At 35.1% G+C, this 25,091-nt stretch overlaps 2 pseudogenes; both read right to left on the bottom strand.

Annotated features, from left to right (window-relative positions):
- The window catches only part of LOC140954555 (uncharacterized), a 61,426-nt pseudogene extending 50,881 nt beyond the window's left edge, over positions 1–10,545 (bottom strand).
- A 1,978-nt stretch (positions 10,546–12,523) lies between these two features.
- Positions 12,524–25,091, bottom strand: part of LOC140954556 (uncharacterized) — a 104,358-nt pseudogene continuing 91,790 nt past the window's right edge.

Below are 25,091 nucleotides of genomic sequence, written 5' to 3' on the forward strand. Positions count from 1 at the left end.
TAAAAGGGAAAGAGAGATTTGAGAAAGAGGAGAAGAAGGAGGCAGCAGCCCAGTAAGAGAATAAACACAAATCTCTCCTCTACAAAACCCAAAAATTATGCTCTCTTCATTATTTAGGAGTAGTTGTTCAAGTAGTTATGCAAGGCTAAGCTCTTTTCTTGGCCGTTGCCCTAAGGACACAAACAAACCTTCGGATTTCAAGAACTATGAGATTTATTCTTCCTTTTATTTTCAGTTTATGTTATGAATGGAGTATGATTGTTTTTCTATGCATATTTCTATTGATTGTTGTTGATAATTGCTAGAGCGGACTCTAAGTTATTGTTGTGAACAATTCTATTGCTAAGTTTTAATATCAAAAAACCGGAGTGTGATATACGAACTTGTGAAGCAACTAAGCTTGATAATTGTCGGTTGGAACTACATTATTGAACTTTTAGGGAATATTTGAAACAAAGTGACACAAGTTGCGGACATCTTGGATGTTTCATCTTGATGAAATTATCTAGTTCTTTAAAGCTGCCATTAAATTGAATCATTAGTGCGGACACTTGATTGTTGTTGGTTAGGATTAGTTATACGACGGATATGTTAATTAATCAACGTTTAAGAAAAGATAAAATTTCAGAACATAAAAACTGCAATCTTTTGTTGGTGGATGTGTGCTTGCGACCAAGGTTTGTTTCTTGATAAATTTCGATTTCAATTAATTTTGTTAGCTAGTTTAATTTCTTCTATATTTTAGATCATCACAAATCAAAAAACCCCCAAATTGCATAACGTATAGCATTAAAAATCTGAACTAAATCTTCCTCGTGGGATCGACCCCTTGCTTGCTCTAATACTATCTTGTGTGTTCTGTTTTAAGCTAGGGTAATAATTTGTGCGACCACGGACATCCGGAGGCAACAAATAATTAGAAAATTAGTTTAGGAAATATTTGCTTGCGTCTGAGTATTATTATAAATTTAAAAAACAATAATTTAGCAAAAGAAAAAAGAAAGGAAAAGTTAAGTTTATGAGCAAAGCTCCATTAACACTTTTATATGGTGCGCTCAATTCCCAATCCAATGGAACAATGAAAGGTGTTGCTGTATTTGGCTTTGTGACTTCTTTATATATTTTATATATGGACCAACTGACTCATTTGGTAGAAATTTTGATCTTTAGGAGTATAAAAAATCCCAATTTTGGTAGTTTCATTGGTGGATTGTGAATATTTTTGCATGATGCTATAAAATATATACAACCTTGTTGCAGGTGGTTAATAAAAAGATAAAAAAGGAAATGAAACCATAAAACACCCCTATCTTCATTAAACAAAGGAAGTCCTTCACCAAACCCAAAACTTTTACTGCGTAGTCTACCATCTGTTTGCTGAATTTAAACACCAAGAAACAGAAACATTTATGAAAACACATTACAAATCAAAGAAAGCTCAAACACCAGTAGATCCAAAACCCTCACATCAGGAGTTGCAATTTTCTCAAGAATCAACTATGCAGTTCCATTGCCAACCTTTACCTCAAAATCAACATTAGAGTAATAACCCTATCAGGCCTCTGTAATCAGCATCTATGACACCAACACCCACATCAATTGAGTGCTTCAATGCCAATCCCGATCTTAGTGCTAAAACAACAAAACTAAATTTTAGAAACAAAACCAAACCATCCATGAACATAAATTAAAAGGTACGAAGTGAGATTTACCAATACAAGCATAGGCAAACTTCATTCTTTATAAGTGAATTTTACACTCAATCGCCCTGTAACTCGATCACAATTTCAGGACCATAACAAATTGTTATCAGAGCAGGAAGTTATGTGTAATTCCTATAACAACTTACAGACAATTTGAGATCTTCATGAAGATGTATCAGGAGAATCGATAGAAAGTTAGAACCGAGAGGGAGCAACTTTTTTATGCTCGAATTGAAGAACTTTCTTGTGGCTTGGCTGCAATCAGATTAGAGGTTCATCAAGGAGATTGTCATAACCCCAATTTTTGACCATTTTATTTTAATTATTTATTATTATTTTATTTTACTGAAAAGGATAAAAAAAAATGACGGTGATAAAAAAATAATAATGATGAAAAAATAAGTAAAATGAAATAAATGAAGAATGAATTAAAATTTGGGTTAAGAGCAATATGATTGGAAGTTTTTGGGATTTAAATTAAACTTTGGAATTAATCTAATTAAGCTTGGAATTAATCTTAATTAATCCAATCAAGGGTTTAATTGGAGAATTGATAAGTTTTGAGACTAATTAAGCTTGGAATTAATTTTAATCCAATCCAATCAAGGGTTTAAATTGGAGAATCGATAAGTTTTGAGACTTCATTGGACTTGGATTTAATTAAATTAATTAAATCAGGATTAATTGAAGAAATAACAAAGTTTGGGGTTAATTGGGGCACGATTGCAACAAATTAAAATCCAAGGACTACATTGAAAAAAAATTGCGTGCAAATTGCAGGGGGCTTGCGCAGTTTATAAAACCAGGGCTTAATTAAAAAACTTTTAAAAACTTCATGGGCCAAAACACAAATCATCATTAAACATTTCAAAACGACGCCGTCTGTGGATACGCTGTTCATCTTCTTCAACGGATGATCCCGCTGCCCCATCATACACCTGCAAGCAATGGTTGGAAGAAACATATATGTTTCTCTGGCTATAAAAGCCAGGAGAACGAAAGGTCACAAGGGGCGGACGGGAGAGAAAAAAAGAGCATAATTAAAAATCAGATTTTGCGATTCCTCTGTTTTCTTTCTCAAAGAAACAGAGGAGGCCACGAGCAGCGGAGGAGAAAGATAGGGGAAACCACAAAAGACCAGAGAAGAAAGAAACCAAAGAAAAAAAAATGGCGGAAACTGAGAGCAGGGGAGACCGAGAACAGGAAAAGGAGAGAGGGACTGAAAAACAAAAAACGCAGGGGAAAGAACACTGGGAAACAGGAACACAACAAAAAAAAAAAGCCAGGAACAAATAGGGAAAAACAAAAAAAGAGATCAGAGAAGGGGAAGAAAAACCCAAGAGAGAGAGGGAGAGAGAAGAAAGAAAACCGGAAAGAAGAGAAACACAAGCAAAGCACAGAACTTTTAGGTTCATCTCCAGAACTCCTCATTTACCAGAAATAGGCTTCCCTCACCAGTTCTTGACTTAAGAAAAACAAGAGAGAAAAACCGGCCAAGAGAGAGAGAGATGGTGTTCTGAAAACAGAGTAAAGAAACGAAAAAAAAACAAGCCGAAACAGAGACACAGGAAAGGAATTACAACGTGAGAGACAAGTAAAAGGAGTAATAAGAAAGTCGAAGGTAGAAGCGTCGCCCTCATCAATTACGCACAAATTCTTTGCAAAAGAACCAGGTAAGTCTTCTGCTCTGTGTTAACCCAAATTCAGTTGCTCGCTGTTTGTTAATTAATTTTCGCCATCTGTTTTGAATTCAATATCAAGGGCCATGCACGCGTTGATTTAGATGAACGTGTGCCTCGTGTGGCCCAGCCGGGTCACTGGGCTTGGGCCAGTGACTGGGCTGGGCTGGCTGGGTCCAGCCCAGCCTATGTGGGCTGAGCTGGGCCCAACTCGTCAAAAAAAATAAAAAACAGAAAAATAAAAAAAGTAGAAAAAATAAAAAATAAAAAAATGTGTATCCATGAATAAAAATAATGTAAATTTATTGGTTTATTCACTGATGTTAGAGTCAGGAATAAAAATACCGGTTTAAATTTATATTATTTTATTTTTATTTAGCTAGAAAAATAAAAAAATATGTACATGCGTAAAAATAAATTTTTTTTTATTCACTGGCGCTAGAGTATGGAATAAAAAATATTGATCTAATTTATTTTATAGCTACGTAATATTTACCAATGCCAGAGTTGGAGATATTCGTAGTTGAATTTACACTGACGCTAGAGTCAGGAATATTATAAGCAAATTATCATAGCGTAAACTAATAAACATTTAGCAATTTAAGACAAAACCAGCAATGCAGTCTGCCTTTAGCAGAACTTTTAAGGGGTGATAATATCTTCTACTTTACATAACCAATCCCGAGCCATATAATCTCTGTTGACCAGTTAGGGTTCCTAGTGACCATAATACTAGGTGGCGACTCCTTAGACAAGACATTTTTTCCTTAAAAGAACCAGATGCCAAAAATCCATTCTTTCCATGATATACTTTTATTTTTTAGAGTCGCCGCGATGTCGGGTGTGACAAAGATGATGGAAGTGTGAACAGGGGACTAAGAGGACATCCTCAAATGGTTAACCGTTTGGAGGGACGTATGTGACACGACCAAAAGATTGATGTCTTCTCCTAAGTGTAGGAGTGTCGAAGTAATAAATAACCCGGCAAGACCGGGGTTGAACCATAGAGAGGTTAATTGTATAAAATTATAAATAACAATACAACAACAATAATAACAATAATAGTAATATAGTAATAATAATATTAATGGTAATAATAATAATAATAATAATACTCAGTACGTGACGTTGTTATACCTGAGAATGATCTAAAAGATCGGGTCACAGGTGTCCAGCCTATATACTGAGTTTATGAAAAGGTCAAGGAGATATATTATATAATATAAATAGATTTCTGATGCGAATGAACAAGGCAAGACCAACAATGTCAGGATCCTTGATCAAACACAGAGCATACTTAACGTACATAAAAATATAACAAGAATGTAAATAATAATAATAGTAGTAGTAGTAAAAAAGAAGAGGAAGAAATTAATGAGAACATTGAGATGGAAGATTACTGTAAGGATTAAACAATGATAAAAACAAATGTTAAGGTTAGATGATCCACTAATGGTATTTCAAACAAGTATAATATAAACTTTTATTACTCAATTTGGAAACCACACTCGAATGACGTTTCAATCGAATGATTTGTCATTAATAGGTCATTAAAAAATGTTAACATGATCATATTAATTATCTTATTTACGTAACACCAAACTTTTAAATATTTTCAGGAATTCATGATGCTAACTTATATTAACAACAAATCAAGTTCCTTTCATAGCACAGGTGTAGGTAATACCATACAGTTGGGCTATGAGAGTGCCAAGCATTTTTTGTACCAAGTGTTATACAACACAAATCTAGATTAATCATTTAACAAGCAAGGTATTAAGAATTAGTAAGATAAAAAAAATAAGACATGTTAATATTAAACATTAAGGTCCATGTTGAGTTTATACTATACTTATTCTTACACCATTAGTGTAACCTTTTCACCTTGACATAATAAACTTGGTTAAACATAATAAAGAAGAGAAACATAAATAAACAAAACAAGAACATAAATAAGATACAAGTTAACTAAGAAAAGGAAAGGAAATGAAAAGCATAAACAAGATATTAATGAAGCAAAACTTAAAAATTACAAAAAAATATAAAGAGAGATAGGAAGAGCAAGTTCTTGATCTGAACAATCCAGCCCCTAAATGCATGGCAAATGCCTCCTTTTATAGGCCAAAATTCGGAATTATTGATTTGATGACTAATTATTGAGTGGGTGGGCAACTCTTGACTTGGTGAAAATCCTTATCTTTTTGTCTGAATAAAACGAAATTGCTAGCATCAGAACTTGGACCACTTGAAAACATGAAAGTTGTAGGAAATTGACTCAGCTTTCCAGGAAAAAAAATGGAGGTCATTTGGACTTCTAGAACTCTAGATATGGGCCAAACACTGAACAGTGTTCAGGCTGCAGGACAGATTCGGACTTCTCCGTTGTTGCTATAATTTGGACTGGCAAACGACCTTCTTAGATCTTGGTGTCCACATGAAAGTTGTAGGCCTATGTCTTACTGAATGTTTGTAAAAATTTGAGATCATTTTGACATTTAGAACTCGAGATATGACCCAATTACCAAATAGTGTTCCAATTTGGACTACGCCAACATCTCTTTTCTAAGTTCGGCCCTCTCTTTGTCCTTTCAATTTCCATACTTGAGCTCATCAAACAATCGTTTGATTTATGTGATAGGCATGCTTTTAAGATGAACATTGACCATATATTAAGGCATTTTATAGTATCAGACTTGTTATTATAAAACATGCTTTAGTTAAGGAGTTATTGATATTTCAAGTGTAAAATGATGATATAAAACCTTGATAAATATGTACTTTTAAGTACTAATCACACCCCCAACCAGCTTATTACTAATCCCTAGTAATCAAAGCGTTAAAATAGAAAAAAAGAAAAAGAAAATTGCAAGTTCCATAAAGCAAGGCATTCATCATTCAACTTCCATTAATCTATCCAGATAAACAAATTCTCATTAAATTCATATATCTGCTCAATACCTCTAAAACAAGATATTACTAAACCTTTGTTTTGTGTTCAAAATAACAAAATATAGTTATGGGGCTTTACTTGGAAGAAAAACAAAATTTTGTGTGTGAAAATGAAGATTTAAAAATACTTGTTAAATGAGCATATGAGCAGAATCAAGGGCTAACAATACGAGAGTTTGTAAACCTGAATATTTTAAGAAGTATTCTGATAGAACTTGTTAAGAATGTTTACTAAGATGCGTCTCAAAAGTCACTTTAACAAAAGAACTCCTTTTACTGTGTCATCCTAGTAACAATAGTTTTGCAAATAGTTTATGAAATAGAAAACACAGTTTTTTTTTTAAGATATCAACTACTACCCTTTCCCCCCAAGCGTTAAAATAGAAAAAAAAAATTGCAAGTTCCATAAAGCAAGGCATTCATCATTCAACTTCCATTAATCTATCCAGATAAACAAATTCTCATTAAATTCATATATCTGCTCAATACCTCTTAAACAAGATATTACTAAACCTTTCTTTTGTGTTCAAAATATCAACATATAGTTATGGGGCTTTACTTGGAAGAAAAACAAATTTTTGCTCTAATGTTTAAGGTTAACTTCCTCGGGTTAGGATGATTCTTCACACATATAACTTCAACATATAGTTTTTTTTTTTTTTTAAGATATCAACTACTACCCTTTCCCCCCAACCAAAATGAGACATTGTCCTCACTGTCTTAAGGTAGAAAGATAGAGTATAGAAGACATCACCTGAAATAGCAAACACTGACAAACCTGAAACACACTTAAACAAATATAAGAAACAACAAAACACAATAATAAAACCAAAAGATGCAAATATTTACAAACGTAGGCTCAAATCTAATCTAATCTTTTTACGACTTTCCTTAGTTGACCAATTTATGCAACTCATGGAGGGATTAATTACAGGGATGAAATATTATAGTTGGTCAATCAATTGTTCAGCAGTAGCAGCAGAGATTATGATTTGTCGTGTTGAAGATGTTAGAAATTCATGTTCCACAGCATGATCAAGAAAAGACAACAACTTATCATAAAACCATTAACATTTAACAAACCTATGGGTTTATGGTGAATGTGCAGTTGGGCCCAAGAGGAAATATGAAACATCTCTTCCAATGTGCCCAGACCACCTGGTAAGGCAATGAAGGCATTAGCATGGTTAAACATTGCATTCAGTCGATCAGACATTGTGGGGACCTGTAATTCCTCTCCAATTGTTTTTCCAATGATATCCCTTTGTGCTAAAGCTTTGGGAACTACCCCCAAAACTTGACTACCTCCTAAAAATACAGCTATTGACACTCCCCCATTAACCCCAGGCTACCTCCTCTATACACTAAATGAATCTTTCGCTCAGCTAGTACCTAACCAAGATGATTTGCTGATTCTAAAAACTCCTTTTCTTTCCCAGGACTGGATCCAACGAAAACACAAATATTGTTTATGTGATGACTTGAGGAACCTACCATTTCTACACACTTCTATATTTGATGAATGTTTGGGTTGAGTAGAAATGAAGGGAAGGAAGAGAAGAATTTATACATGAGAAATTGAAAATGCAATCATACCACCTATATATAGGCCAGCCGTAGTCTCTCTCTCTCTCTCTCTCTTTATTTATTTATTTATTTTGAAAAAGCATGTGCATGTACAGGTAGTTGTGATTGTGGCTCACATCTTTCCTTGGTTTTACGTTCAAGAACATCTTAAACGCCCTCTATGGGTCGGGGATAGGCTTCCCATCCATTTTTCTTAAAAATTGGCAAACATGGTCTTTTTTAGTCAGATTCCCAAGACTAAGTCGAGCATGTTCTTTATGGAATTGTGGCCATAAATCATGAATTACATGATGCACATCTCCACTAGGGTGCTTCTCAAGAGTCAATAGAAGATTATCTAAAGACCCCTTACTCAGGCCATCCTTAATGAATTGTATTTTATCTTCACGGTTTACAAATACCATTCCTAAAGAACGACATGTGGCATTACAAGTCCATCTAGCACATCTGTGACAGACTTTCAGTCGTTTTCCATGATGTTTCTTTGCAAAAGTGCTTTTACTTGTTCCAGGCATGTATGAAATGAAAGAATTGGACGACTCACCTGACAATCGGACCTTTGCTTCAATTAGCCAACGAATATCTTCAGGAATTCCATGGTTCATTAACAACCTCAATCTTTCACACCTAGCACGATAAATTTTTGTAATCGCATTTTGAGGCAGAGCGGGAAAATACTTTTTCAATTTTTCAAGAGTGGTGTCCATTTTCAACTGAGAATTGGGGGAGAGATTCTAAGAAAGGAGAAAGAGCAAAGAATTGCACAAATATATACACAGATATCAGTTATCATGGGAAACTGAAAGAACATACTTAAGAGTCACGGAGTACCGTTATCCGCCATTTGACTGGGGTGAAAGACTAGCAAAACAAAAGTCACACAAAAACAATGTGAGAAAAAGAATCAATCTTTATATACAGGATCACCCAATTCAATAGAGTCATTTTCAACTGAGAAATTATCAAAATAAACTTTCAAACGATGGCCATTTACCTTGAAAACATTACCATTCTTTGGATTTTCGATATCACAGGCCCCATATGGATACACACGTTTCACAATAAAAGGATCGCTCCATCTTGATCTTAGTTTTCCAGGAAATAAATGGAGTTGAGAATTATAAAGCAAGACTTTTTGACCAACATTGAATGTTTTTCTCAGTATTTTCTTGTCATGAAACTCTTTGATTCTTTCTTTATGAATTCTTGAATTGTCATATGTATCATTTCTTGTTTCCTCAAGCTCATTTATTTGCAATTTTCGCAGCTGACTTGCATCATCAATGTTTGAATTGAAAGCTTTAATAGCCCAATAAGCTTTATGTTCAATTTCCACAAGCAAGTGATAAGGTTTTCCATAGACTAGTCTAAGGTGACATACCTAATGATATTTTATATGCAGTTCGATAAGCCCAAAATGCATCATTAAGTCTTAAAGACCAGTCTTTTCGATTAGGGTTCATCGTTTTCTCCAAGATCTGTTTGATCTCCCTATTAGCAAGTTCTACCTGTCCACTCGTCTAAGGGTGATAAGGGGTGGCAACTTTGTGTGTGATTCCATATTTCTTCATTAAAGACGCAAATGGCTTGTTGTAGAAATGTGTTCCACCATCACTTATCATGGCTTGAGGGATTCCAAATCGACTTAAAATGTTTTCTTTCAAAAACTTTATCACTGTTTTGTGATCATTGTTTCGACTTGGAATTGCCTCTATCCATTTTGAAACATAATCTACTGCGACCAATATGTACAAGAAACCAGATGATGGAGGAAATGGACCCATGAAATCTATACCCCAACAGTCAAAGATCTCAATGACAAGAATAGGATTTAAAGGCATCATGTGACATTTCGAAATAGATCCCAACTTATGACAATTTTCACAAGTCTTCCAGAATGCATGTGAGTCTTTAAACATGGTGGGCCAGTAAAATCCACTTTGTAAGATTTTTGCAGTTGTCTTTCTTGATGAGAAATGACCCTCACATGCCTTAGAATGACAAAATTTAATGACACTACTCACCTCATTGTCAGGAATGCATCTTCAAAATATTTGATCAGGACAATATTTGAATAAATAAGGGTCATTCCAATAAAAGTTCTTCACTTCGTTCAAGAACTTTCTTTTGTCTTGGGTACTCCAATGAGCTGGCAATTGTCCTGAAACAAGAAAATTAACAATATTAGCAAACCAAGGCATTGTAGAGACAGAAAATGAAGATTCATCAGGAAAGTAGTCATCGATTGGTGTGATGTCAGATCTCGAATCGGTTGTCAATCTTGACAAATGATCTGCGACAACATTTTTTGTGCCTTTCTTGTCTTTGATTGTGATATCAAATTCTTGAAGTAACAAAATCCATCACACCAATCTAGCCTTAGAATCTTTCTTAGAGAGAAGATATTTCAATGCTGCATGATCACTAAAAACAACAACAGGTGAGCCAACAAGATAAGATCTGAACTTGTCACATGCAAATACTACTGTAAGTAATTCTTTTTCAGTGGTAGTGTAATTCATTTGAGCACTATTTAAAGTTTTACTTGCATAGTAAATCACATAAGGTTTCTTATCTTTTCTTTGTCCCACGATAGCACCTACGACATAATCACTAGCATCACACATTATTTCAAAAGGTAGTGACCAATCAGGAGGTTGAATGACAGGAGTAGAAGTAGGCAAGCTTTTAAGTTTAACAAAGGCTTTTTCACATTGTTCAGTCCATTCAAAAACATTTTCCTTTGTTAGAAGGTTACACAATGGTTTAGATATTACACTAAAATCTTTGATGAACCTTCTGTAAAAACCAACATGTCCTAAGAATGATCTAGCATCTTTAACAGATTTTGGTGTTGGTAAGTCAGCAATTAACTCGATTTTAAATTTGTCAACCTCAATTCCTTTCGATGAAACAATGTGACCAAGTACAATGCCGTTTGTTACCTGAATAGCCATCTAGGAAACAATAAAATTCATGACCTGCAACTCTTTCTAGGATTTGATCCATGAAAGGTAAAGGGAAATGATCTTTTCTAGTCATTAAATTAAGTTTCCTATAGTCAATGCACATGCGCCAACCAGTAATAGTCCTAGTTGGAATTAACTCATTTTTCTCATTTGTTATCACAGTGACTCCAGACTTTTTGGGTACAACTTGGGTAGGACTTACCCATTTGCTGTCAGAAATAGGATAAATGATTCCATTATCTAGAAGCTTAATGACTTCATTTTCACTACTTTTTTCATATTAGGATTAAGTCTTCGTTGCATTTCTCTAGATGGTTTAGCATTTTCCTCCAAATAAATCCTGTGTGTGCAAATCAAAGGACTAATTCCTTTTATATCAGCTATGGTCCATCCTAATGCATTTTTATGCATTTTCAGAGTCTGTAATAACTTACCTTCTTGATGTGCATTAAGTTTGGATGAGATTATTACCAGAAAAGTTTCATTTTCTCCTAAAAATGAGTATTTAAGATTAACTGGTAATGGCTTCAAATCAGGTTTTGGTGGTTGAACACTTGAAGGTATGGACTCAATTGATTGTGGTGGCAATTCTTCAATTTGTGGTCTCCAATTACATGCCTTTGCTTCTTCCTGAAAATAAACCATTTGCAACTCGTCATGTTCATCAATCTCAGTTTTAGTAGAAGTGGTTTGAAATTGATCATGAACTAATTTTTCAATAAAGTCCACTTCCTATAAATCATTATCATCTCCAGGTTGCTTGTAAATGTTGAAAATATTCATCTCCAATGTCATGTTTCCAAATGATAGCTTCATCAGTCCATTCTTACAATTAATCAATGCATTAGAAGTGGCAAGAAATAGACGTCCTAAAATGACAGGAATTGAATTACATGCTTCAACAAGTTATGTATCCAAGACAATAAAATGTACAGGGTAAATGAATTTATCAACTTGTACTAACACATCCTCAATTATTCCTCTAGGCACTTTTACAGATCTATCAGCAAGTAAAAGAGTTACAAAAGTTGGTTTTAACTCACCTAGATTGAGACTTTGAAAAATCGAATATGGAAGTAAATTCACACTAGCTTCAAGATCAAGTAAAGCTCTTTCAATTTTATGTTCTCCAATAAAGGAAGAAATTATAGGACAACCAGGGTCTTTATATTTCAAAGCATTATTGTTCTGAAGAATAGCACTTACTTGTTCGACTAAAAATGCTTTCTTTTTCACATTCAGTTTTCTCTTCACAGTGCATAGATCTTTAAAAAATTTAGCATAGGAAGGTACTTGTTTAATAGCATCTAACAAAGGTATATTGATCCTTACCTATTTGAAAGTTTCAAGGATTTCAGAATTGTGATTGACTTTCCTTTGTTTGGTCATGGCATGAGGAAATGGAAGTGCTGGCGGAGAATCAGTTTTTTCTTTACAATGTTCATATTCAACCCCTTCCTTACCCTCAGAGATTGACTCTTCATCTTTCTCACAAGATTCAAGAGTGGGTTTTTCAATAACCTTACCACTGCGAAGAGTTATGACTGATTTGACTTGATCCATGTGTTGGCTTCTAGAACTACTTGCATTTGCATTGTATTGCCCCTTTGGATTTTGTTGTGGTTGAGATGGAAACTTACCTTTCTCTTGAAAACTGAGAGCGTATGTGAATTTTCAAGAGCATCTTTAAAATTTGTGATGCTTTGAGCAAGTTGAGTGTTGATTGTCTCATGCTTTTCAATGAATGCTTGCAATGTTTCCTCAAGATTTCTTCTAGGAGGTGGAGCATAAGGAGGTGCATATCCATGAGAATTTTAGAAATTATAATGTGCTTGAAACGGTGGCTGTGAAGTTTGTGCATTATTGTTATCACTCTTCCAAATGAAATTTAGGTGATTTCTCCAACTAGGATTGTATGTTTGCGAGTATGGGTTGTGATTGGGCCTTTGGAAACTGTTTAAAGCATGGGCTTGTTCATGGAGGCATTCCTTGAAAAAAGGCAAAGTTGGATAGTCATTGGTTGCATGTTCATTTGTTTCACATATTTGACACACAATGTCTTGAACAGATTTTAATTGACCACTCTTTTTCAATTCTAATGCCTCGACTTTTCTAGCTAAAGATGCAAACTTGCCTTGGAGGTCATGATCTTCCCTAAGGATATACATACCCCCACTAGATGTATGAGGTTGGGTTTTAATTGGTGCCTCATAAGTGCCTGTAGTGTTCTAATTTTATGCATTTTCAGCTAGTAAGTCTAGGTACTCCATTGCTTCATTAGGGTCTTTATCTTCAAAAGTTCCATTGCACATCAATTCAACCATTTGCCTATTTTTAGGTGTTAATCCTTCATAAAATTATGAAACCAATCTCCATGTTTCAAAACTATGATGAGAGCAAGTATTAAGCAAGTCTCGATACCTATCTCAACATTGGTAAAATGTTTCACTTGGTTTTTGAGTGAAAGTGGTGATTTGTCTTTTGAAATAGTTGGTTCTATAAGATGAAAAAAACTTCTTTAAAAATTGTTGTTGCATTTCATCCCAAGCACGAATGGATCCTAACCTAAGATTTTGTAGCCATGTTTTAGCTTTATCTTTTAATGAAAAAGGAAAAAGCTTTAATCTAATGGCATTCATGCTACAATTTAAGTCATTATAGGTGTTACAAACTTCTTCAAATTCTCTCAAATGCAAGTATGGATTTTCTAGATCTAAACCATGAAAAGAAGGTAAAAGTTGAATAATGCATGGCTTAAAATTAAAATAGGATGCATCAGAAGGGAAAACTATGCATGAGGGTGCATTTGTTCTTGTGGGATTCATGTTGTCTCTAAGTGTTCTAACACAGTTATTCTCATTATTCTCATTATAAAGTGACTAGTTATCTTCTTCGGCTATATTTTCTGAAAATGATGAGGATACCCTACAAAGTCTATCACTTAATGTATGTGACCAAACACTCATGCACGTGTAGAAAGAGAATAAAAGGAAGAAGAAAACAAAAGAAAATGAAACAAAACAAAAGAAACAAAGTTAGATATAAGAAAAGTGAAAAGAGAAAACAAAATAAATACTATAATTTGTACAACAATTTACCTCCCCGACAACGGCCCCAAAAATTTGACACGACCAAAAGATTGATGTCTTCTCCTAAGTGTAGGAGTGTCGAAGTAATAAATAACCCGTCAAGACCGGGGTCGAACCACAGAGAGGTTAATTATATAAATTATAAATAACAATACAATAACAACAATAATAATAACAACAATAATAACAATAATAGTAATAGTAATAATAATATTAATAGTAATAATAATAATACTCAGTACGTGGCGTTGTTATACCTGAGAATGATCTAAAAGATCGGGTCACAGGTTTCCAGCCTATATACTGAGTTTATGAAAAGATAAAAGAGATATATTATATAATATAAATAGATTTATGATGCAAATGAACAAGGCAAGACCAACAATGTCAGGATCCTTGATCAAACACAAAGCATACTTAACGTACATAAAATATAACAAGAATGTAAATAATAGTAGTAGTTGTTGTAGTAGTAGTAATAAACAAAAAAGAAAGAGGAAGAAATTAATGAGAACTTTGAGATGGAAGATTACTGTAAGGATTAAACAATGATAAAAACAAAAGTCAATGTTAGAGGATCCACTAATGGTATTTCAAACAAGTATAATATAAACTCTTATTACTCAATTTCAAAACCACACACGAAGGAGGTTCCAATCGGATGATTTGTCATTAATAGCTCATTATAATTGTTAACATGATCATATTAATTATCTTATTTACGTAACACCAAACTTTTAAATATTTTTAGGAATTCATGATGCTAACTTATATTAACAACAAATCAAGTTCCTTTCATAGCAAAAGTGTAGGTAATACCATACGGTTGGGCTATGAGAGTGCCAAGCCTTTGTTGTACCAAGTGTTATACAACACAAATCTAGATTAACCATTTAACAAGCAAGGTATTAAGAATTAGTAAGATAAAAAGATAAGACATGTTAATATTAAACATTAAGGTCCATGTTGAGTTTATACTTTACTTATTCTTACACCATTAGTGTAACCTTTTCACCTTGACATAATAAACTTGGCTAAACATAATAAAGAAGAGAAACATAAATAAACAAAACAAGAACATAAATAAGATACAAGTTAACTAAGAAAAGGAAAGGAAATGAAAAGCATAAACAAGATATTAATGAAAGCAAAACTTAAAAATTACAAAAAAATATAAAGAGAGAGAGGAAGAACAAGTTCTTGATCTGAACAATCCAGCCTCTAAATGCATGGCAAATGCCTCCTTTTATAGGCCAAAATTTGGAATTATTGATTTGATGACTAATTGTTGAGTGGGTGACAAACTCTTGACTTGGTTAAAATCCTTATCTTCTTGTCTGAATAAAATGAAATTGCTAGCATCAGAACTGGGACCACTTGGAAACATGAAAGTTGTAGGAAATTGACTCAGATTTCCAGGAAAAAAAAATGGAGGTCATTTGGACTTCTAGAACTCTAGATATGGGCCAAACAATAAATAGTGTTTGGGCTGCAGGACAGATTCAGACTTCTCCGTTGTTGCTATAATTTGGACTTGCAAACGGCCTTCTTAGATCTTGGTGTCCACATGAAAGTTGTAGGCCTATGTCTTACTTAATTTTTATAAAAATTTGAGATCATTTTGATATCTAGAACTCGAGATATGACCCAATTACCGAACAGTGTTCCAGTTTGGACTGCACCAACATCTCTTTTCTAAGTTTGGCCCTCTCTTGTCCTTTCAATTTCCATACTTGAACTCATCAATCAATCCTTTGATTTATGTGATAGGCTTGCATTTAAGATGAACATTTACCATATATTAAGGCATTTTATAGTATCAGACTTGTTATTATAAAACATGCTTTAGTTAAGGAGTTATTGATATTTCAAGTGCAAAATGATGATATAAAACCTTGATAAAAATACACTTTTAAATACTAATCAGTATGCAAGCACCTAGATACAGCCGGCTAGAATTTCCTTTCTATGACTGAAAAAATGACTAGTTTGCCTGGCTTAGCTGCTGTGATCATTACTTCCACCACCGACACATTCCAAAGGAAGAAAAGGTAGAAATTGCCTCTTACCACTCAGATGAGGATGAAATTGGGCTAGTGATTGATGAACTTGATGATCATGAATTTGAAGCATAAATTGAACCAGAAATCTCATTACATGCTATCACGGGAGAGAATTCAGGAGGCCGAACAACGAGAATTCAAGGCCAACTTGGGGAACACAGCTTAATGATTCTGGTTGACTCGGGTAGCACTCATAGCTTTCTATATTCAAGATATGTGATGAAATTGGGACTTACTTGTGAACGGACAGAGAGGTTGCAGGTTGTGGTTGCAAACGACAACAAAATTAAAAGTCCAGGTCAGAGTTGGGATGTTCCTATTGCGATGGGTAATCAATTAATTATTATTGAGCTCAACAGACTCCTAGCAGAATTTGATTATGTATTTCAAGAACCGCAGGGTCTTCCTCTAGTCAGATTTCATGACCATCGCATTCCTTTGGAGCCAGGAACGCATCCCATAGTAGTTCGACCATACCGATATCCCCATGCTTAGAAAGACGAAATTGAAAGTCAATGCATAGATATGTTGGAGCGTGGCATCATCAGACCTGGTCAATCTTCTTATTCATCACCAGTCCTTCTTTGATGGTTATTCTTTCTTACGCCCAGTCACACAATTTGAGAAACTCACACAAATTCAGAGACAAAATAATCAAAGAACAGAGGCCTTTTTGTGATGCTTAACTTACTGCATCATTTTCTGATTTTCTTATTATATATAGAAGCAAATACGAAAGGTTACGTCCTCTAAATAACCTTGAAATCATAACTGCTATATGAAAAGTTACGTCCACTAAATAACCTCTAAATCATAACTTCTATATGGAAGGTTATGTCTACTCTTAAACTCTGCTGGAATTAAAACAAAACAAACTGAAATAAAACAACAAGATTAATTCTATCATTCTTGTCATTAAAGCTGATAACACATGGTGGTTTTGGATGGATTACAGGGCCCTGAATTCAAAGACCATCAAGGACAAATTTCCTATACAAGTGATTGATGAGCTTTTGGAGAAATTGCATGGCGCAAAATATTTCACAAAGCTTGCGTGTACCATCATATCAGAATGTACCCTACAGACATGGAGAAAACAACATTCCGCACCATCACAGCCACTTCGAGTTCTTGGTTATGCTTTTCGGCCTCACCAACACACCTAACACTTTTCAAGCTTTGATGAATGAGATATTTCAGCCATACTTACATAAATTCATTCTTATTATTTTTTTTTTTATGATATTCTTGTCTACAATCACTCTTGGGTAGGTCATCTAGCACATTTACAGTTTGTATTTGATCTCCTTACTACTCATCAATTATTTCTTAAGAAATTTAAGTGCTTCATTGCTCAACATCAAGTCTCCTACCTCGGCCATATCATATCAGGAGAAGGGGTTGCAGTAGACAACAACAAAATGGCAGACATGATTGATTAGCCAAAACCAAGCACTGTGAAAGGCTTATGCGGTTTCTTAGGACTTACTAGCTATTACCGGAAGTTTGTGCAGAATTATGGTACAATTGCATCTCCTCTTACAGCTATGTTACGCAAGGATTCTTTCAAATGGACAGATGAGGCAGCTTAAGCTTTTGAGCACTTAAAAACTACTATGACCAGCAGGCACCCCCTGTTTTGGCACAACTCGACTTCACCAAACTGTTTATTTTGGAATACGATGCTTCGAGTACGGGAATGGGAGCAGTGTTACAAAAAGAAGGTTAGCCAATTGCCTATTTCAGCAGACCTCTTACATTCCGTTACATTGGCTAAGTAAAAGGAGCTCATTGGCTTAGCCAAAGTAGTCAGACATTGGCGAGCATATTTATGGGGACGCCTCTTTCTCATCCGGACAGATCATTACAGCCTAAAGTTTTTGTTAGAAAAACGTATCATCACTTTGCCTCAACAACATTGGCTAAGTAAACTCATGGGTTTTGATTTTGCAGTTGCATATCGCCCAGGAAAAAAAAATAAAGAGGCAGATGCTTTATCCCACCGCTTGGAGGATCAACCCAGCCTTGCGTACCTCTTCATACCCCACTTGCCTCTTTTTGATTCCATTCACACTGAGATTCAAAATTCAGACCCGCAATTGTTGAAGGAAAATATACAGAACAAGTGAAGCTATTGGACCCTGGAAGTATAAAGATGGCTTGCTTTTCTTTGAACAACCAGTTTATTCGCTACACAATTCCCCTCTTGTTCCATCCATAATCTCGACTGTCTATAATAGTAACCATGAGGGCTATCATAAAACACTTCATCGCATAGCTCAAGACTTTTATTGGCAAGGAATGAAAACTTTTATCCAAGCTTTTATGCGACAATGTCTTATCTGCCAAAAACACAAGGCTGAAAACTTACATCCAGCAGGTCTTCTTCAACCTTTGCCAATTCCACTTAAGACCTGGTCGAATATCTCTATGGATTTCCTTGAATGACTGCCTACCTCCCAAGGAAAGTTGTTTTGCTGGTTATGGTAGACCATTTTTCGATGCATGCATATCTCCTTCCTATTGCTCATCCATATACTGTTGTGAGTGTAGCCCGGTTATTCTTTGATAATATTTTCAAACTTCATGGCTTGCTTGAAACCATTGAGTGATCTTGATGTAACGTTCACAAGTTTTTTTTTTTTGACTAAATTGGCTTTCAGTTCTACTTACAATTCACAAAGTGGTATACAAACAGAGGTTGTCAATCCACTACATGATTTCACAGTTTTACCGACGGAAATATTCTGTCGGTGTGTGATTACGAGTTCGTCGGTAAATTATTTACCGACGTCTTCACCAATGGAATACGTCCGTCGGCTTTCCTTTCATCGCTAATTCCATATTCTGTTGCTATATTGGTTGGAAAAACAAAAAACAATTTGTCAATGGCTTTACAGACGGAATTTGCGAGCCAAAAAAAAAAAGTTTCCCACTTGAAATATACCGACAGATTTTATTCCGTCGGTGATATCATGAGTTACCGACGAAAATGTACCGTCAATAAATTTGTCGGTGAGTGTTTGAAATATCGACCGAATATATCCATCTGTAAATTTGTCGGTAATTGTGGCAGCTACTATTAAATGCCGACGGATTTATTCCGTCAGTAAAGCTATCGATGAAAGTATGAATTACCGACCGAATGTATCTGTCTGGAAAGTCGTCGGTGATTGTGGAAACTAATGCCGATGGATTCATTCCATCGGTAAAACCCTTTGTAATAGTTTTTTTCTAAATTTGTTTTTTAAAAATTATTTAGAATATATAATATAAAATTATATAAATTAATGCTAATAAAAACCAATTATGCAAATAAAATTTATATTAAACATTAAAAAAAAAATCAAAGTTAAATAATATTCATTACAAACTGAATGTGTTTCAAAAAAAATATTAAATGAAATTTTAAAGGTAAATAATGTTTATTACAAATTAATATAAAGATGGAGCTGGAGGAGGAGGAGGAGGAGGCTGGTGGTTATATGGCCAAAAAGGATTAGGCGCACATGTTTCACTATGTGATGCCATGTTCATGACCATTTCGCGAAGCTTTTCATAAGCCGCTTTTTGTTGTTCAGACTCCACTCTTTGTTGTGCTTGAGACGCTTTGAGTTGTGTGTAAGCCTCTGATAGGTGGTCGTATTTTTCGGTGAGCTGAGCTGTGTGTTGCTGCAAGGCCACAAACTCCTTAGATTGGGAGCTCAATATTGATTAGGAGCTCCCAACAGTTGAAGCACTACGGGCCGACCACAAGGTAGTTTAACATGTAGAAGTTAGGGCACATGTTAATTTTCTGGTATCCTAAACCGAGGGGTTTCATCATGGACTTCGCAGCATAGAAGTTCTCTTTCAGGCTGTTCCCTTCACGTAAAATGCTTCTCGCCCATTCAATAATTTTGTCATACCCGGCCTCACTCAACCCGTGATCTAACTTGATGGTGAACACATGTGCTACGGCCGATAATTTATTGTGGTTTGTGTAGCCATCCTATAATGGTTCGTCAGAATCTTTCAACAAATCAAAAAACCTAGTTGCATTTGCATTAGGTTCTTCTTCTACGATTGGACATTGATTGACATTACCTTGATTCATTTTCATCAGAATCTTTCAACAAATCAAAAAACCTAGCTGCATCTGCATTAGGTTCTTCTTTTACGATTGGACATTGACTGACACTATCTTGATTCATTCTCATTGCTTCCATAACCATATTTCTGTAAGGATTAGTGTTGTCATTTGCCGCTTCATGCATGTTGCTAGCACTAGAAGTTAACCCAACCACCGTTTCTCCCATTCTCCTCTTACTAACAAATACTTTTCCATGTGCATACCAACACTGGTAATTCTCCATAAACCCTTTGTGTAGAAGATGCATCATTACAACATTTGGATGCAGATACTTTTTATTTTGACACTTCCTGCATGGACACCTAATACCGCCTCCAGTAAAATTTCTGGGAATAGATGTTGCGAAATTAATAAAACCCTGAACACCGTTACAATAATCCATCCTTCACAATCCTTGGGGTGAATCTCGATACATCCATGAACGATCATCCATGACTTATATCGAACCTCTATAAAATTATGATGACATCATGTATTAATTAACTAAGTTAAGTAAATAAACTTGCAAAAATATTACTTTACCTCGAGATTATCTAACAAACCAATCACAACTTCTCATACATATTAAATATTTATTATCATTTATCAACGTCCATACAAATTAATATATATAAATTTACGAAAATTACCACTCTGCAATACCATTGATAAAACTTAAAATGGACCCGTTAAGCAAGCTATTAATTATTTCCAAACAACACATGTAATTCGGTAATTCCATAAAGTTTTAACAATTTACAAACAAATACAATCTTACAAAATCTAAAACAAACCATAACAGGTATAAAATTATTCATTCATATACTACAAGTTTGTTTGAGAAATAACAATAAAACATGTACATCTACTAACAAAATACATATACTGAAAAAACAATAAAATTGACATTTAAATGTTGAAATTTAAAAAGATAGAATTACTTACAAAAATTGATAAAATTCATTAGTAAATCAAAACACGGATGCTGTGACCACAAAACTTCAAGAAATATAACTTGTTGTGCTGAGATGAGAGAGATTTTTGTTTGAGGGGAGGGGGGGCTGGTTGTTTGCAGATGGGGAGAGTTTGGATTAGGAAGAAGAAGGAGAAATAGGGGAGGAGAGGGTCGGCAGAGAGGGCATATATTAACATTTTCCATCGGTGAGTCTGTCGGCTATTCTGACGGAAAAATCGACACGTCACCATACGGATCTGCCATTTCGAATCCCTCGGTGATTCCGTTGGCATTTTAAACGGTGAACCGGTCACGTCACCGTACGGATCATCCATTTCAAATCCCTCGATGATTCCGTCAACATTTTTAACGGTGAACCGATCACGTCACTGTACGGGGCTGCCGTTTTGAATCCGTCAGTGATTCCGTCGGTAAAAATCACCTTGCCAAAACCTCCACGTCAGCGACCCGCCTTTTTTTTATTATTATTCTGAACTTTCCATCCGTAATTCAGTCGGTAACTACTGACAGACACTTTTTGTTGGTAGTTACCGATTGAATTACGAACGGAAAAAGTTCCATCAGTAATTTCGACCTCAAATTACCGACAAAAATATTCCATCAGGATTTTCAATTTAGGTTTGTTGTATGGGTTTATAAGACTTTCTTTGATTTTCCTTTTTTTTTTATGACTTGCATACTTAGAATAAGAAGTTGTAAAGAGACGATGAAGATGAGTTAAGGTTTTTCTCTCTATTTTATAAGTTTCTTTGTCAAATCTATTTTTAGGAGTAAATTGAAAAAATAATTGGAAAATTATGGGATATTTGCTGGTTGAGTATTATTATTAATTTTTTAAAATAAAAAATTAGCCGAAGAGAAAAGAAAGGAAAAGTTAAGTTTATGAACCAGCTCCATTTACACTTTTACATGGTGTGCTCAGTTCCCAATCTAATGGGATGAGAAAAGGTAATGTTGAATTCAGCATCGTGACTTCTTTATATATTTTATATCTAGAACACCGGCTCATTTGGTAGAAATTTGATCCTTTATGAGTATCAGAAATCCCAATTTTGGTAGATTTCATTGGTGGAATTGTGAATATTCTTACATGATGCTTCTTTTATAGTTTCTATCCATGCAAACAGCAATAAAATTAATATATATAGCCTTGTTGCAGGTGGTTAACAAAAAGATAATAAAGGAAATGAATAATATCCTTGCTAGTAGTGATTCACTGCCTTAGTTCATTCCAAATCTACGCCATGCCAGTTTTCGACAGCCTGGAATTCAGGTACACTTGCATGAAGAACAAGCGATGCTCGTGGTGGGTTCGCACCGGGTTTCGGCTTTTTATCGGAGGTTTGGCCTTCTTTGTAGCTGTGGCTTTTCCATTTTTACCTAGCCTGGCTGCTTTAATCGGAGGAATCGCGTTACCCCTTACACTGGCTTATCCATGTTTCATGTGGATTTCGATCAAGAAACCCCATCAAAAGGGCCATGGTGTCATGTGGTGTCTTAATCTAGGACTTGGATATATGCTTAGGCATGGTTCTGAGTGTTCTATTGGTCGTTGCCGCAGTTTGGAATTTGGCTACCAAAGGCCTACATGCCAACTTCTTCCACCCCGAATGATAGTTGATCATGAGTGTAGGAAAAATGCTACATTTTTTTGTAAATGTTAATTCACGTAATATAATACCAAATTATGTATAAAATTTCAACTTTGAATTCTCTAATTATAAAATCTTATATCAACAACCTTCTCTATTTTGAAGATAGTTTCACTTGCCAACCTATCATTTGATAATTTTCATTATCCTCGTGTCAACTTTGTTAATCAATTCGTTTCATATTTAAAAAATATTCTTGCTGGCTTCATTGACCTTGTTCTCCATATCTTTGGGTTCTGATTCCTTGCTCCGTGATCTAATGTGTCGTGGATCAGAGTATTTCTTATGGGTATATCTTCCACAACAAGAATTCACAGTTTTACCGACGGCAATATTCCGTCAGTATGTGATTGAATGTACGCCGGTAAATTATTTACCAACTACATTACCGACAGAATACGTCCGTCGGCTTACCTTTCGTCGGTGATTCCACATTCCGTCGCTATATCGGTCGGAAAAACAAAAAAAAACCATTTACCGACGGTTTTACAGACAGAATTTGCGCGCCAAAAAAAAAAACTTTCCCGCTTCACAAATACTGACGGATTTTTATTCCGTCGGTGATATCAGATTCACCGACAGTTAGTTTTCGTTGATAATTTGGTCGGTAAATTGTTGAAATACCGACAGAATATTCCGTCTGTAAGTTCGTCGGTAAATTATAATACTGACGGATTGTTTACGTCGGTATATCCTTTGGTGAGTCAATGAAAACACCGACCGAATTTATCCGTCTGGAAATTTTGTTGTGTGATGGTCGCGGCTACTATCTTATTGCCGACGGATTTAGTCCGTCGGTAAAGTCCTTGGTAATGTTTTATTTTATTTTTTTTATAATTATTTAGAATACATAATATAAAATGATATAGATTAATGGTAATAAAAACCAATTATGCAAATAAAATTTATATTAAGCATCAAAAACAGAAAATGAAAGATAAATAATATTCATTACAAAATGAAATTGTTCAAAAAAACATTAAATAAAATTTTAAATGTAAATAATGTTTATCAAAAATTCATATAAAGGAGGTTGAGGAGGATCAGGAGGAGGAGGAGGCTGGCTATTATGCAGCCAACTTGGATTGGGTGCACATGTTCCGCCTTGTGTCATGTTGATGATCATTTGACGAAGCTCTTCATAGGCCGCTCTTTGTTGTGCAGATTCTGTTGTGTATTGTTCTTTGAGTTGTGTGTACACCTCTGATAGGTGGTCGCACCTTTGCTGCAAGGCCACAAACTCCTTAGATTGGGAGCTCGATACTGATTGAGAGCTCGCGATGGTTGAAGCAGTATGGGTCGCCCGCAAGTTGTCGGCCCTAGTGTTGGAGAGCCCGTAAACCCGATTCTTATCGGGTCCACCTGACGATCCAGCCTCCATCCACAAATCCGGATCGAATTCCGGATGGGTCAAAGGATCGTCCCCGTATGTCTCCCTCAACCGATTATTATGTCTCCTGAAAATAATAATAAAAAAAAGTAATTATCATATTCAATTCAATAAACATAATAATAACTTACAAAATAAAATGGCTGAATAAACATACCACAAAATGTTGAGCGCGGTTGTCAACGAACTGTTGCACCCCTTTTTGGCGGTCTTGACTCCGCACGTGCGTCTCTATAATCAGCTCCATAGGGATCGGCTCACATCCAAGAGACGTAGCCTATAATGAAAAAAATTTATTAACAACAAATTAATTGAACGATATATTTCATTTAAATTAATCTTACCATCCGTTTCGCATGTGCTGCAAACGGAACGGAGTCGCTGGTGTGCGTTGTCACCGAGCCATGAATGGGCCGATTCCGGTTGCCAGCACCGGACTGTGAGTGTCGTGTGAACCGCTCAGACGTCACGTGCTCAAGATAGTGCAGCCATATATCCTCCGGGATGTATATCGGTTTCAAATCCCTCCAAACCGCAACATCGTTCCAGCCTTGGAACCCCCTATCCCTCACAGTTTTTTTTTGCCTTTTTTTGGGCTTCGTACCAAAAATCACACAACCTACTTAACGCAATCAAAAATTACATTTCGAAACATAAATTTTTTTGTAAAAAAAAGTTTTATTGTTTTCGATGTTACGTAGTTGCCGCGTGATTTTCCACAGCCCTCCTCACAACACTGTTATGTTTTGTCGTTCCCAGTAGAATTGGATTTCTGTGTATAAAAATAATTTTTAAAAAATGTTAATAATTTATTACAATTATATTAAGAATTTATTAGAAATAAGCTGAAAATTATATATTAACACGAACCTCAAATCTGGAAAACCATGCATTGATTTAAGGCATCCATTCAGGATGCCTGG

This window comes from Populus alba, chromosome 14, assembly GCF_005239225.2.
Source record: "Populus alba chromosome 14, ASM523922v2, whole genome shotgun sequence".
NCBI lineage: Eukaryota > Viridiplantae > Streptophyta > Magnoliopsida > Malpighiales > Salicaceae > Populus > Populus alba.